At 41.0% G+C, this 17,170-nt stretch overlaps 1 non-coding gene and 1 pseudogene across 1 annotated transcript; one reads left to right on the forward strand and one right to left on the reverse strand.

The window, feature by feature from the left end:
- Positions 1-1,827: 1,827 nt before the first annotated feature.
- On the reverse strand, positions 1,828-1,934 carry LOC147950230 (small nucleolar RNA R71). Its single transcript, XR_015565251.1, has one exon. It is a non-coding gene; the product is annotated as a small nucleolar RNA R71 (small nucleolar RNA).
- Positions 1,935-3,824: 1,890 nt separating this feature from the next.
- On the forward strand, positions 3,825-4,549 carry LOC147950231 (cell division cycle 20.2, cofactor of APC complex pseudogene; annotated as a pseudogene).
- The last annotated feature ends 12,621 nt before the right edge of the window (positions 4,550-17,170 follow it).

Genomic DNA, 17,170 nt, shown 5'->3' on the forward strand with positions numbered 1-17,170 from the left:
TTTTGAGTAGTGGCTTAGGATCTTATTGATGGATTAGGATGGATTAAGGTTATGGTTGTTTGGATTGGTCAAGATTGATTGCTTAATATCTCTTCTGGGTTAGATGAACTCTATGCTATTCTTGTACTGAGAGGGTAAGGGTAGATCTTAAGCTTCTTAGCATCATACCAATGTCTAAGTTGCTAGATAAGGCTAATACTAGAGATTATCATGGAACATGCTAAGAGATTAGATGTTTTGTTGGTTTATGACATTAATGATCAAGTTGTTTAATGTCTGCTTTGATATGTAATAGCTAGTGAGAGCTAGGTCTAAGAAGTATCTTAGCTTGATTGTTATTGTCATGAGAATGGATTAACATGTATTAGAAGATCATTGTCTAGAGATAGCTCATGTTTGATTGAGTTTTGTTGACCAATTTAGATAACCATAGCTTGAGTCCATCCCATGAATCCATCCTTAGGACCTTTCTTTGTTTATTGACTTCCCTATTTAAGTATTGTTATTCGTTTGTTGTTTGCTTTGTTTCATTAATTGCTCTGTTTCTGTTCTTCGTTTATCACTCGATCCAGCATCCGATTGAGTGCTTGCTTGAGCTCCTTCTAGAGTTTGTTGTTGATGTTCTGCTTCTGTTCTGTTTCATTTCCTGTTTCATTATAGTTTCATTTCTGTTGCATTCATTTAGTTTCTGTTGATCCTGTTTTATAACTTATCTTGCATTACTGTAGTTTCTGTTTCTGTGTCATTACATTACTGCTTTGATCATTTAGTTTACTTTTCATTTAGTTTCTTGTTTTAGTAGCTTTATATTCTGCATTTAAATATCATCATTAGGTTGTTAGTGACAAACATCCTTTATAATTAGCTTAACTCAGACAAGTATTCATATCCAATCTGCTTGCATCTCACTCATTTAGGATTGACATCTCTTATACTACAACTGCATAAGAGTAATTGAACTCCTTGCATCCATCATTCTTCATCTCTATCGTCATTCATCAATCACACACAAGAAAGCAAGTTTCAATTTGGTGTCGTTGCCCAGTTGAGTGTTTGTTTGTGACATTTAGGATTTATACAAGTCTAAGATTAAGTTCTATTGCTCCTTTAATCACTACTGATTTGAATTCTTCATCTGCTTGGTTGTTCTGAATCTCAGGTACCAACTCGACATACAACTCGAGCTACCACTCGACCGTCTGCTGATCGAGTACTTGATCGAGTCACAACCCGAATACAATTAGACGTCTCGTCTCAGTCAGTTCGACCTTCACTCGAGCCTGTGCTCGGCCGAGTGCCTGTTCGAGTCAGTGATCGAGTCCGTTGATGCAAACAAGATCCAAGGGTAATCAGAATATTCAGAGGCTTCTTGACCACATCAACAGACTACCAAGAAATTTGAGACAGCAGAAAACAAGAATCTTACAAGAACAAGAGAATCAGTTGCTAATGGGGCAACAAAATAATGAAGTTAAAGGCCAAGGCACATTGGTGCTGGAGATGCAAAGAGCTGGTATTGTGCCTAATGCAGTTGCTAATAATTATTATGAGATCAAGAGTGGATTGATCTCTATGATTCAAGCAAATAAATACCATGGTTTGCCAATGGATGATCCCCTAGACCACCTTAATGAGTTTGATAGAATTTGTGGACTCACAAAGATCAATGGTGTTAGTGAAGATGACTTCAAGCTAAGGCTGTTTCCTTTCTCACTTGGAGACAAAGCACATCTATGGGAGAAGACACTTCCAACTGGAGCAATCACCACATGGGATGCTTGCAAGAAAGCCTTTCTAGCTAAGTTCTTCTCCAATGCAAGAACTGCAAGGTTGAGGAATGAGATTTCTGGTTTTGCACAGAGAAACAATGAAAGCTTTTGTGAGGCATGGGAGATATTCAAAGGCTTCCAAACTCAGTGTCCTCATCATGGGTTTAGCAATGAATCTCTGCTCAACACTTTATATAGAGGAGTTCTACCTAAGATAAGGATGCTTCTTGATACAGCCTACAATGGTAACTTCCTCAACAAAAATGTGGAAGAAGGCTGGTAGTTGGTAGAGAATCTAGCTCAATCAGATGGGAATTATAATGAAGACTATGACAGAACAGTAAGGTTTGTCTCCAATGATCAAGAGGAGAAGTACAAGAAGGACTTGAAGATGGTCAATGAGAAGCTAGATAAGATTATACTCAGCCAACAAAAGACCATTCATTTCATTGGTGAAGAAGAGGTTCAAGCTCAAGAAGGGGAGAGAGAGTTTGCTGAGTTGTGCTACATGCAGAACCAAGGAGGATTCAAAGGTTACAACCAAGGAGGATTCAAGAACAAAAATCTCTCTATAGAAGCAACAATGTAGCCAATCCTCAAGATCAAGTCTTCCCACCTCAACAGCCTCAACAACAAAACAACAATGCACGCAAGCAACATCACCAAGGGTTCCAGCCTCAATTGTGTCCCCCTCCAGGGTTTCAGACCTCCCAAGGCCAAGAACCAGACTTAAGAGCTATGATGCAACAAGTGTTGATTGGGCAAGCAAATGGGCAGCTTGAGGCAGCAAACAAATTTGTTGAGATAAACAAGAGGATGGAAAATATTTACAGTGAACTACATGCCAAGTTTGACACACTAAATTCCAAGATTGTGACTATGGAGACCAGAATGGATTCTTCCCCAAACCATGACCAAAACAAGGGCAAAGCTATTATGCACTCTATAGAGTTTGCTAATGCTATCAATATTCGAAGTGGAAGAGTTTTACCAAAGGTAGAACTTAAACCTCTCCCATCTTCTGAAATTGATAAATGAACAACAGTTTCAATCAACATAAAATCGAAACCCAAAAATCATAATCAATACAGAAAATCAAAATTGAAGCAAGAAATGTGCCAAACTTCGACATGCATGTTCACCGAAACTAAGAATCAAAACCCAAAATCAAAATCGATACCCACAATCACAAACTTCTGCATCAATGTTCACACAAACCAAGAATCAGAACCCCAAATGAAAATCTTTTTCCATTCCAACGAACAAATAAGCTACGATTGAATGAAAACATACCTATAGAAGATTCCAGGAAGATTGTGAGAAATCGAGTTGAGAGAGTGAGAAATCAAGTGAGATAAAGTGCGAATTAGAGGGAGAGACTGAGAAAGCGAGTGAGATTGAGAGAAATCGAGTGAGAGTGATATTGAAAGCGATCGAGAACTTGTCAATCTGATCTGATACGATGGTGGCAAAAATATTTAGGTTTTTCCCTCTTACCATTTTCAATAGCGGGACAATAAAGATCTCGAACCAAAAAAAAATTCCCGCGTCACATTCATTATACCGCTTAAATAATTTGTAGCGTTTATAATATACAAAACACTATCTTTAAATCACGATTCAGTCAAACATAACATATACATACAAAACGCTATCTTATGGTGCTATCAATACCCACATTTCCTGTAGTGTATGGAAAACCCTTTAACCTAGCTTCCTATTCCTGCTCGAGGGTCTGCTCGATGATGTGCACGAGGATGAGGTCGGGTTACTCCTCGGGTGGTCTTCGGGTTGTTCTTCCTTCTCTTGAATCCTCCTCGATCGGGTTGGGGTTCAGACTGTTCTTCCTGTTCAATTGCTCCTTCGGGTACATGCTCGGATTTAACCTGTTTTCATCCAAAGTATGCAAATGCAAGAATGCAACACCCTAAATTATCTAAATGCGAATTCCTACAATTAATGACCTAAAAATGCTAAGGTTAGGGTATAAACAATGCAAAATATGGACAAAAAAGGATGCTTAAAACATGTAAATTAGAGAGTTATCAAAACATCATGTACCCTCTCGTGATAGCCGCCCAAAATGACCAACTTGCCATAGAAATTCACCATCTTCGACCAATGATCATAACTGAGCATAGGCAATTGAGAAGTGGATATGCCCATCAGAGGTCTCCAGATCAATTCATTCGAATAATATACCACTATTGGATGTCCAAGAGAAAGCGTAAGATCAAGGCAATACAACAAATCTGCAGTGCTGGCATCGACAATGTGGTTAATATATGGGACCGTTCTAGTACTCAGCGGCTGCACAGGCTTGTAGAGCACACATCTGCAGTTAAAGCTCTTGCGTGGTGCCCTTTTCAAGACAGTTTACTTGCAACTGGTGGCGGTGAAAGAGATGGGAGAATAAAGTTCTGGAATACTAGGACATGAGCTTGCTTGAACACGGTAGAAATTGGCTCTCAAGTTTGTTCTTTGTTATGGAGCAACAAGGAAAGAGAGTTGCTTAGCTCACATGGGTATACTCAGAACCAGCTTACACTTTGGAAGTACCCATCAATGGTGAAAATGGCTGAGCTCAATTGTCACACATCACGAGCTCTTTATACGACCTATAGTCTGAATGGTTGTACTGTAGCTTCTGCAGCAGAAGATGAGAGACTGATGTTTTGGAATGTCTTTGGAGTACCAGAGGTTGCCAAAAAAACTTCTCCAAAAAAAGTAGTAGTACCTGAGCCATTTTCTCATGTGAACCGTATTCGCTGAAGTTGTTGTGAAGCAATTGTCCAATTGTAATTTTGCTACACAAAAGAAATGTTTATGCACACTTTAGTAGCATGTCAAGTTGTTGTTTCTACCTGAAACGCTTGTATATATCTCATTATATCGATTTTTTTTTATTTTGCATTCATTGAAACGATGGTTTGTGTGAAGCTATGGAGACAAATTTACTCATAAGCGACATTAGAAGCTTCTCTCCTTGCAGAAAAATGGAAGCTTGTTCTCGCTGGACTTGCATTTCAGGTTCTATAGCTCCGCTCTTCCCTTCCTTCAACCACCTAATTTTATGGCTTATAATGTTGTTTTAGGTCTCTCTCTGACCTTGGAAAAATGTCATCATCCACGGCTCTGTGTTCAGATTATAGTCTTGCAATGTTTTTTTAGCTTTGTTGGTGATATGATTAAATGTGGGAGCTTAAGACTAGTAGTTATGCTGATTTTTCTTTCAGTAATTTGCTTAAATGTGGGAGCTTTAAGACTAGTTCTGATGTAAGCACAGGACCAGACACGCAGCCAGAAACACTCGTACCAGACCAAGACGCCCAGGACGCGACCGAGACGCTTGCACCACTCGCGGAACGATAGCAGGTCAACGCATCAGAGATCACTCCGGGAGCTACGACGCGATCCAAGAGCTCGTCCAAGGCCACAAGACAGAAGATCAACCGGTTCGTGCAAGCATTCGTTCAAGGAGGCGACCCAGACAAAGAAGTTCAAGTGGAGACCGTTCGCACGGCCTTCATCCTTACCCAAGGATGAAGGCGACCAAGTCGTTAGGGTTATGACCCGTACTCTTTTCTCCTTACTCCGGGTTTGTCCCATTGTCTAGAACTTTCTCTTTGTAACGTTAAGTAGTGTGACGTGTGTGGTTCTGTTTAAACCACTTAGAAGGGCGACGTGTTCTCCATCAAAGGAAACACGTCAAGGGCAAACGTGTGCGGACCATAGCGAGTCTGCATGTCCCTAGTCCCCTCTAAACCTAGCACTATTTAAACCCTCTCTTGTTTTTGTTTAAGGCAGACTTGAATGAAATATAAACTTTCTTTTCAAAGAGCGAATCTTTGTTTCTTGTCTCACCCTCTCCTTAGACATAGTCCGGTACTATCTATCTAGAAACCCTAGCCTATCTCGAACCGGGTTCGCCATCGACCGTATCGCGAGTATAGCCAACACTCGTGTATCGTCATTCAATCCACCCTCGCTTCCATTCACCCTAGTAGAACCATCATTTGGTTCGCTAGCCGTTTCCTAACCTTGACAGCCGTACCGCATCGAACCGTCCGTACGTCCCAAGTCGAGGCCATCGACCCAATTTGAGTTCCACTCGTTTGTTTTCCACCAAAACTCATTTCCACCGTTTGTTTGTCCTCTCCAACCATTCTCCAACGTTTGGCCCGAGGGAAGTCATCTCCATCCTAAGCGACCCGAAGACGAGCCATTTTGTCCGTACCGCGAGTTGACCGGTGCTCGCATCAAGTTCATTATATAAAATCCTATTTACATCGTTTTGTTTGGTCCCTCTCAAATCAGTACATTCATGGACTGGCTGCTCATGGAGTTCACTACTTACACCGACCTGGTCTAATACTTCAAGATGCTGGTTTTATTATTCTTCTAGTTAGTATGCTTGCTTTGACTTTTCTCTTATCGATTTTTTGTTCTGTATCATAGCTCTGATTTGTTTTGGTAAATGATATGTGTTCTTCACAGGCGCTTGGGCAAGACAAAGGCTTTGTCAGTTAAACTGTGTTTGTCACTATTCTTTTTTTTCCTTCAACTCACTGTAATGGATTAATTTGGTTCTAATACCTTGATTGTAGTGGACTTTTCAACTTTTTGTTTCCCACAGTAAAAAGATTTGTACAGTTTTGATATGGTGCAAAAATTTTGTTTATTTAGAATTAAGTTGCATTTCCACTACATTGATTCTTCTATTTATACATACACAGAAGATAGATACAATATTTTTTTAGTTTAGTTTTGTCAGAGGTGTTTAAGCTTTCATATGTTTTCAGGCTTCTCAAAGTCTCAGGATCATTACATTCTTTGCAACACAGCTTCCTGGGCCGAATTATCATTGTCGAGAGGTAAATGATCATACAGGTCAATTAAAACCTAATGTGCACTCAACCACGATCCAGTGGTGTCTTCGTAACACTTCAGGGTCGAATCCACAGAGACCAAACAATGCACTATGAAATTGTTAAGATCAAATATAGCTAAAGGCAAAAGAGGAAGTTTGTGTTTCAAGTAACCAATTAAAAACAGAAATAAATAAAGGTTTTGAAATCAAGAAAAGATATTGGGCGTAAGGAATCAGTTAGGGGATACAACCAAAAATTTAGATGATAGATTGGTAAAACATTAGACACCGTTCTTGAACTCAAATCACAATTGTAAAGCTAACCTACTTCCGCAGCGTTAGCTAACTATGCAAAGAAATAACTAGAACCTAATATTCCGTTTGAATCTAGCTACACAAGCAAACATTAAAGTTTAAGTTTGATTTGTTCACAAGGTGCCTCACCTAAGTTCTTTTCCAGCAACTCAACAACACTTTTGGTGCCACGATGAATTAAACCTAAGATCTTAATCTAGGTGATCAGTCTAGCTTAAGCATTAAGAACAACAATAGATGAAGAACAATAAGATCAATCCCAAATCTAACAATCTAAGTTTAGAGAATCATAAACCCCTTTTGAAACCCGAAACCCAACAGATAAACTGCTCAGACATGGAAGTAAAAGAACAGCAAATCAAAGATGAAAAAAAACATAATTGAATTGCAAAAGAGAAATAATAGGGTTCAGAATTCTTCCCCAAGTGTTAAAAGGATTAGATATCTTTTCCCAAATCTTACAAGCAATCAAAAGCTGCGTAGAATAAAACTTATCTTTCTAGAGGTCAAGCTTCATGCTTAAATAGTAAAATAAAACCCTAAAAGTCAGTTTAAAACGTAAAAGGAAAAGTTGCTTCGGGTAAGGGACTGGTCGATCTCGAATGAGGATCGGTCGATCTCGGATGCTTTTCTGCATTTGCTCTATCTGCTTGCTAGTCCGATCAGTCTTCAACCGATTTAGCTCCAAATGCATGCTTTCATCCCTAAAACAGTCAGTCTCCTTCCAAAGTGACCTAGAACCTATACAGACTCACAAAGACTAAAAAGACTCTAAAATCACACTTGGACTTAACAAAAGACTCAAAACAAGTGTAAAAACTATGGTTAAAATCCTATAAAATGCAGACACATCAATTTCCCCCGCACTTGAATCTTTGCTTATCCTCAAGCAAGAACAGACAAAAACTCAGGAACAGAGAAAAGGTTTGAAAGTAGAAACTCACAAATTCTTGGGAACCTCTTCCTTGGACTCCTCATCACATCAAATTAAGAACTACTTTTTGTACTCTGTCCATGATTAGGATTAACACTCCCTACTCTGAATTCCACAACCTTAAAGAACCTTCAGCATCCCCATTATTGTGATAACATCATTATTTTATTCATTTTAGCTATAGTTTTCATATCCATTTAGGAAGAGTTTGATAAGATTTCAAGTATAAAAGGTCTATTATCAAGTATTTCAGGTTTCAACAAGGTTTTACAGGTTTTATAGCAATTTGGACCAAAAGGGAAGGAAAATACGTTTTAGAAAAGTTTCAGACCTTTACAGTACGGGCAACTTTTGAAAAGAGCTTCGAGAACTCCAAATATGTCATGCGTGGTGTCTATGGAAAGCTGGAAGAGTCATGTTTCTCCTCGAAGTGTAACCAAGTCAATCCATGCATTCATCCGGAAGTTATTCCCGATTTACCGAGACGTGTTATAAACCGACATAAGAAGAACCGACCTACCAATGGGCTTTTGTCCAAGGCCTGACCAGTGAACATCACGGCGGCCGAGTCCAAGCCTCCTCCACGGTCCAGAAGCCTCTTTCGCTGCCCCTTGTCCTGCATTTAATCAAGAGAAGACGTTTCTACCCTTACATAACCCTAACCCTAAACAAAACCCTATAAATACTCTTAAGACCTAGGGTTTTGAGGTGTGCCTTCATCGAGACTTCAAGTGCCTCCTATACCGCCACTGCTGAGCAACCCTAGACGACCAGAGAAGCGCTCTCCTGCTCGCCGAATCCATTTGAAGCCTTTGAAGACCACCATCTCTCTTTCTACTCTTTCTAGTTACTTCATACTATCGTTGCTTTGGGATCAAGTTACTTTTGTGACAAATAGAGAAGTTTACTTTGAACCCCCTTTTGTTTATTGATTCGTTTTTGATGCTGTTCTATATAATATCAATGTCGTTTTTTTGCATCATGAGCGAGTAGTTTACTTTGTTGGGTTCTATGGGATGATTCAAGGGGAATTCATAGGTCCGCTTCAATTAGGTTGTTAGATCTTATTTTCGGTTTTATAATAGAGTTTTTTTGGGACATCTTTATCTTAATGCTTATGCTTGGATTGATCACCAAGTACTGATCTAGAGAACAGGAGTGCTAACCGCGTTATCCCGCTTCTCCGAACTAGTGTTATACCGAAGCCTTTCTCGTAACCTGCGTAAGTTGAGTTACGAAGTTTGGTGAATGTATCGAACTTGTTTAACTAGCTGGTTGACATGGGTCGTTGCCTGCGAAAGTTGAGTAACGGAGTGTGAAGACTTTAGACTTTCATTCTATGAGAATAGCTTGTTAGTTCATTAGTGTTTCGTAGTTGAGAACCTACACCGAAAATTAGTATTTACTTGTTAGATCTTACACTTAATATTGCTTAGAACCATGAAAACCCTAAGATGACTCCCAGAACGCCCAACGCCTTAGTCTTATAGTTTTAATCCGTTTTATTTATTTGCAATAGTTATTAGGAAAACCAAAACTCCAATCTCTTCTTTAGTCTTAGCCATAGTTCTTTCTCTTTTAATTCAATTTGTGCTTGCTATTACTCTCTGTGGGATCGATCCTAAAATACTACAATTGATTAACTGTGCACTTTCAGTCGTGGTGTAGTCTTTTCAGGTAAAAGATTTGGAGTGAAATTCTACACACATCATATTGTCTCTCTAAATGAGATTAGTTAAAATGTGCAGTCTGGCCGAGGGAATATCGATCACTGAACTTATTGATTCCTTCAATCTTTTAATGCCCAAGACTTCCTTCATATGCTCCCTTTCCTCTCTCTTTTCTCACTTCCAAAGGATTGATTTTTCCCTAATTTTCTAGGGTGTCATTGTATTTTTTTTATCAATCCTTTGCTATTTTCTTGTGGACAGGTTTCCATGAATTCCGAAGGATGCACCGGTTAACGCACAACCGTTGATTAACTTCTTTATTACCTATACCCTCTTCTTTTTCTTTCTTTCTTCTTTTTTTTTATTGAGTATTGAAGGGAAGAGAGAGGGGAAGCATACTTTGGGAGGAGTTGCATGTCTTGTAAGGCTTAAAGGGAGGAGTCTTGTTCGATGTATACCAAGTCCCAAGGCAAGAAGTCAAATCCGGTTAAGTCCTTTCAAAGATAGAGACAACATTTGATCAGCTTAATGTTCTCTTTGGTGAGTGTCATTTGGGGTGTTGTAATCACCCTCACCATGGGATGAATTTCAAGTTGAAAACCCAGGCCCAAAGGACATGGAAGGGGAGCCAACAAGGAGAACAAAAGAATTGCTGAAGAAATGTCCGAAGAAATTTGGACGGATCGAGACATGGCCGAGTCGACCGAGACGCACCGAGACGTGCCGAGACGTACCGAGACGTATCGACCAAGACGCACCGAGACGTGCCGACACATACCGACCAAGACGCACAGAGAAGTATCAAGACGTACCAAGAACTGCCTAGAAACTTGCGGTTCTGCCGAGGATTTACGATACTGCCAAGAAGCTACGGAAGAGACCAAGAAACCATCGGACATAGCAGACGAGACCGAGAAACCATCGAACGTACCGGACGAGACCGAGAAATGTCGGAAGCAGCCGACGATCGACGAACGCAACGCCAAGGAGCCGACAGCGTTCCGGAATTTGCAGCGTTTGTTGGCGGCCCAAAAAGAGAGAATAATTTTATTCTCTTGAATCAACCAATGAGGTTTCATGCAACCTTAAAAGTGTGATCATTGTGTTGTTGAATCTTAAGGAGAAGGACACAATCATTGTGTTTTTGAGGAGTTGGCCAATAGGAGATTAGAAGGTGGAAAGTGAAGGAGACAAAGGAAGATTCATCTTCTAGAAATCGCCCAATACCATTACATGCAAGGAGCAAGAGATATTCTCTTGATCTTGAGTAGCTTGCTCACCAAGTCGCCAAAGGAGTGGGAGAGAAGCTAGCAGTGTGTTCGACATGCATAGGCGAGAGGAACCGCCCAAAAACCTCTATAAAAGGAGAAGTTCACTTCTCATTTGTGACATTCTCTCAAACACAAAAGAAAACTCAAAGACTCTCTAAGTAGTTGCTCTTCCAATTTGACGAGAGAGAAAGAGAGAGAGAGAGACGGAGTTGAGACGAGGCAAGACGCTGATCGAAGACGAGGCGAGACGTTGTTCAAAACGAAGGAGGACACTGTTCATGGACGCTTTAGGACGCAGTTCGGAGACGAAGTAGGCGCGAGGAGGTTTGTCTTATCCGTGGTACTGTGAAGCTCAAGACATCGATCTGCCGAATCACTGTGAGTTCTGTGGTAATTTTGTGTGGGGTACCGCATGGATCCTATGAACCATGTGTGTACCTATTGCTTGCTGCATTTAGTCTAGGTTCATGATAGAACTAGGTAGATGTTGAGAATGAGTAGAATTGAACCGCATATTTTCATGATGAATTTGATGCATTAATTTAGCAATTTGGACTTGCTTAACAGTTGGACTAGGGAATTTCATGTTAGAGAGAACTGATAGATTTTTAATAGCAATAAATTCTTGCTTGAAAATTGATAGATCGGTAGCATGCATATAGAACAATCTAGGTTGCTTGAATTTCTATTCTTGTTGCTTGATTTTCATTGCTTGAATTGCGTGTAGTTTAGTACTAGATTCTTAGAGTTATTTTCCACTAACCCTTCGAATTTGTAGTACGCGTCTTAGCTAGTCTCCTGAATTATATTAGTTATTCTTCTCGAGCCGTAGCTAGGATAGAGTAGTCGATCTTCTGTTCCAAGTGAAGTTTCGTTGTCTCGCGAGAGTTCTCAACAACCACTCGCACGGGACAAAGTCATGTCTATCTCGCTACTAGAATGACCGCTACAAGAAGTTGTAGCTTATCGGGGCTCATGCTGGTTACCTGTGTGGTTTCAGCATGGGAAGGTTTGGAACGGAACAGATTATCGAGGGCCCATAGGTGAAAGAGTCTAGGATAGTCGAGATTACCTTGATTTTATTCTAGTCGTCTTAGTTGGTTGCATAGGTGAAAGAGTCTAGGATAATCGAGATTACCTTGATTTTATTCTAGTCGTATTAGTTGGTTGCATAGGTGAAAGAATCTAGGATAGTCGAGATTACCTTGATTTTATTCTAGTCGTCTTAGTTGGTTGCATAGGTGAAAGAGTCTAGGATAGTCGAGATTACCTTGATTTTATTCTGGTCGTCTTAGTTGGTTGAATAGGTGAAAGAGTCTAGGATAGTCGAGATTACCTTGATTTTATTCTAGTTGTCTTAGGTTGTCGAGTAGGAGTAAAGCGTCTAGGTTAATCGAGTCGAGTCTTGATTGAACTAACCCCCTTTGTTTGCTTGTTGTTGATTGCTTCCGCTAATGTATCCATTGTGTTGCTTTGATTGATTGCTTGCTTATTTCCTTGCTTGTTGGGGTGGGGGAAAAGTAGAATGCATGTCTAAGATGGGGTACCCAGGCTCACTGAGTAATATTAGATTACTCATGATAATATTTTGTCTCGCAGGTAGTCTAGGTGGAGTCTAGAGCTGGAGCAAACATAGGGTACCGGATAGGGCTTGTTTTCATGTGTTTTTGTAAAACCCTATATTTTCAAAGATGTATTCTATGAAGTAACCGACTATTTGCGTGTATTGCATGATAACTATTTTCAATGTAATAACTATTAAGTAATATAATCGGTTTTCAAGGAATCATGACAAGTTGCATCCAATATATTGGCCTTGTCCGGGCCAACACAACGCGCCAAGGCCGCGAGGGTTGCAAAGCCTAAGAGAACCTCGGCCGCGGGCGGAGACGCGTCCAGGAGGACTGGTTGGGAAGCTGCAGCTTCCGTCCCTCGGCTGGATCACCAGGGTGCGATCTCTCACACGTAGCATTCCATACGTCGTCTGTGTCCTCGTCCGGGGCATAGAACGGTTCGGGGGCATTACAGGCGTGTTAAGACTGCTCATGTTCATTCCAAGCTTTATGCAAAAATCAAAAGTACTAAAGCAATCATATGAGTGTTAGCTCAAAGCAAAAGATTCCTAAAAATGATCATAGTTTCCTAACATTTTTTTGTTTTTTTGTTTTTTTTGTTTTTTTGACTCGATAAAATGACTCAAATAAAAGAGAAATCAAAGGAAACAACCAAAGAAAAAGACATTAGTAACTTGGAGACAATCCTCCCCCGGACTTACTTCACACCGTCCCGATGTGAAAGCAAAGCCAAGAAAAAGAGACTTCCGACAACAAAAGGGAAAAATAGAAAAGATCCTAGAAAAGAGAAAACGGGTAACACGTGGTGAATCAGCAGTCTAGCGGGAAGGTGAGGAAGTCGCGAATGATCAGAGTTGAGACTCTCAGTAGCTGCGTAATCGGTGTCACTGGCAGCAGTAGGATCCGATGGTGGTGGTGCAAAATAAGATGGCGCAATTCCCTGAAGCCAAGTAGCCAGTCGCGTGAGAAGCAAGTTGTTCTTCCTCTGGGTATCCACCTCTCAAATTCAGATTGAGGTTCCTGTTTAGGCGAGTCAGCAGCAAATTGGCTCACATCAAAGGGAGGAAATGGTGGAAAGGAGCGAGCTGGATGTGAGGAATCCGAGGCAACTGCAGGCTGTGTGCTACGTTTGGGCCTGCGGGAAACATGTTCGCGATCTTCCATCCAAGCAACCTCGTCAAAGTCGCATAGTGCTAAAGCAGGAGGTTCAAAGGCGATGTTCTCCGTTTTGCGAAGTGAAGTGAAGGAAGGCATAGGAATCCTCATGTAGCGAAGGTTACCGGCTTTGTCCTGAAATCTGTAGACAAAGTTTTGACGCACAAGAATCTCAATGTGAACATATATTTAGGTAAAGGAACTTCTTCTTTCGGACCAAAGTGGGTGATGGCAAAGCAATGCCACAATTCTCGATGATAGGAGTCACCAAGCTACCGATGAGTATCCTCTTATTCTTAGCCTTGGCCATGTTCTTTCATACCTGCTCAAACTCCTTCGAAAGCAAGAATCCAAAGTTAACGTCGTGAGTCTGGTGGTAGACCGGGGAAGTCGTAGCATGCAGGAACCGACGAAGACCGTGAAAGATCATCCACAACTCAGGTAGTTGCAATGTGCTAGTGTTGCTCAAAAACTTAGCAGTGATTCGAAGGATTGGGTTGCAGATGCGGGATTGCCGGGCTCCACATGAGACATAGTTCCCAGCTCTAATCAGTTTCCAAATATCGTTTCTGCTTTCGAGCTTCGCCATCTTGCATTTCTTGTTTCGAGGGAAACCAAAAATGTCCCAAAGGTCGAGAATGGAGATGGTGTAATGCTTCTTGAGCAGAAAGAAACTTATCGAACAACTCTCAGCTAACGTGTCAGGACCGTCAGACAAATCCACCCTTACAACGGCCAGAAACTCACGTGCAAGCTGCTCATGTAAGTCCCATGCCTTCTCAACAAAAGAACCAAACCCCATGTTCCTCACCAACTCATCAAAATCTACGAGCATGGCCATCCTCTCAAAAAGCTCTCGATCAGCAAACCGAGTCGCCTCCATCTTACACTGATATAGTATTTTCAATGATTTGGTATCCTCAGCAGACCAAACTCTGGTGGTCGGCTCATCAGTAAGGGAAATCTCTGGCTCCTTACCACTGCGGCGTCATTTAGGCATTGTCTGCAATGGAGGAGAATTCCAATATGCGAGAGAGTGAAATCAATTGAAAATTCTCCTAATCATCTAACATAAGTTACAAGCCTAAATCTAAATTCAAGCCACAACAACCTAAATCTAGTTCCAGAACTTCCTTAGAACTACCCAACCCATCAATTCGCAGCTCAATTTGGAAGAAAAATTGAAAGAATTATGGAGAACCAAAATTGAATCTGGAAATTGCCGAGAATCAAACACAAGAATGGGAAAGTGAAGAACTTACCTTGTTCGATAACTGCTTTAACTATGGGGGTTTGAAAGAGGGTGAAAATCCGAGTGGGATAAACCCAAACCTCAAGCAAAACAATGAAAAAGCGAGAGAAAGAGGAGGATTCGAAGTTGGGTCGGCCAGAGGGAAGAAGGGAAGGAAGAAAAAGGAGACTTAGGTTTAAAATACTCGAATTGGGCACGAAACCGGGTTAACCCGGTTCAATTTAAGTCCAATAACCATAGTAAACTGATTTCCTTCCCTTTTCTCTTTTTCCCTTAAATTCACTTACCTGGAACGGGGATCGGCTGATCCAGAAACAGATTGCCGATCCTGAAATGGATGGGGGACATTCTTTGAAAAGAATTCGCATCTTCTGAGTTTCGAACTTGTCCCATGAAGACTCAATACCAACATGACCAGCGGGTAGCTCCTAAAAGAAAATAAAACAAAACAAAAATCCTAAGGAAAAAACATGAAAAGATGGGGGAAAACAAAGCTAACCCCATTGGGTTGCCTCCCATGAGCACATGTTTAAAGTCGCGAGCCTGACTGTTCTTGCTTCTCAAGCAGCATGGGGGTCCATCAGAGGGATGGTAGATTCCTCAGTTGGATCATGATAGGCAAGATATGGCTTTAGGCGTTGACCGTTAACTGTAAACTCCTTCCCTTCTTGGTTCCAAATAACGACGGCACCATAGGGCATAACTTCCTTGATGTGGAAAGGTCCAGACCAGCTAGAACGTAGCTTGCCAGGAAAAATCTTCAATCATGAGTTGAAGAGTAGAACCAAGTCATTAGCAGCAAAATTCTTAGGAACAATTTTCTTGTCATGCATTGCTTTAGTGCATGCCTTGTAGATTTTGGTGCTCTCATATGCGTTCATGCGGATCTCATCAAATTCATTCAGCTGAATCAGGCGTCATTCTGCCGCGGTCTTAACATTGAAGTTTATCTGCTTCGTCGCCCAAAGTAAATTGTACTCAAATTCGACAGGTAGATGGCATGACTTCCCGTAGACCAACTTGAATGGTGTGGTTCCAATAGGTGTCTTATAAGTGGTCCGGTAAGCCCATAACGCATCATCGAGTTTAGCAGACCAATCTTTCCTTATTGAGTTTACTGTCTTTTCCAATATGCTTTTAATTTCATGGTTGGAGATCTCAACCTGCCCACTAGTTTGAGGATGATATGGTGTGGCAACTTTGTGTGTTACTCCATGCTTTTTCAGAAGATTCTCGAAGAGTTTGTGATGAAGTGAGTTCCACCATCGCTTATTACCACCTGAAGAACACCAAACCTTGGAAAAGTTATATGCTTGAACATCTTAAGAACCACCTTCGAATCATTGGTGGGGCTTGCCATTGCTTCGACTCATTTGGAGACGTAGTCTACTGCCACAAGTATGTAGATGTTGCCATAAGAAGGTGGAAAAGGTCCCATGAAGTCGATTCCCCAACAGTCAAATACCTCAATTTCCAAGATGAAATTATGTGGCATCTCATTCCTTTTGCTTATGTTCCCTCATCGTTGGCAAGCATCACATTGGGAGACAAAATCGTGTACATCATAGAACAGAGTAGGCCACCAGAGACCGGCTTGAAGTACTTTGGTTGCGGTTTTGAACGTGGCGAAATGGCCTGTGTAGTTGGATCCATGATAATGAAAAAGAATTCACGGAACCTCTGATTCTGGATTACATCTTCTGTAAAGGCCGTTGGCACAATGCTTGTAAAGTTAAGGTTCATCCCAAAAGTAGTGTAGCACATCCCGCAAAAACTTTTTCTTTGCATATCCAGTAAAGTTGGGAGGTTCCTCTGCAGCACACATATAGTTTGCGATGTCAGCATACCATGGGGAGTTATCACCAATTTGTTGGAGGACCTTAGTGTCGGCTTTGTCTTTAAAGTATTCCTCAAATGCTGAGACTACATACACATTCTCCTCAGGAAGCCGGTCATCGATAGGGATCTCTTCATCGACCCTTAGTCTAGAAAGGTGATCCGCCACTCCATTTTCCACTCCTTTCTTGTCCTTTATTTCAAGCTCGAATTCTTGCAGGTGTAGAATCCACCATAATAACCTCGGTTTAGCATCTTTTTTTGTTAGTAAATAGCGCAGTGCAGCGTGATCAGTGTGGACAATCACTTTAGAGCCGACCAAGTAGGATTTGAATTTCTCAAACGCAAAGACTATGGCAAGTAGCTCTTTTTCTGTCGTGGCATACTTGGTTTGTGCTCCATCGAGTTTCCTGCTGGCTTAGTAAACAACATGTAGCTTATTATCCTTGCACTGTCTCAGAACTGCTCCAACAGCAAAACAACTTGCGTCGCACATAACTTCAAAGGGCAGATTCCAATCGGGT

This window comes from Camelina sativa, chromosome 1 (genome assembly GCF_030686135.1).
Source record: "Camelina sativa cultivar CO46 ecotype springtype chromosome 1, ASM3068613v1".
NCBI classification, from domain to species: domain Eukaryota; kingdom Viridiplantae; phylum Streptophyta; class Magnoliopsida; order Brassicales; family Brassicaceae; genus Camelina; species Camelina sativa.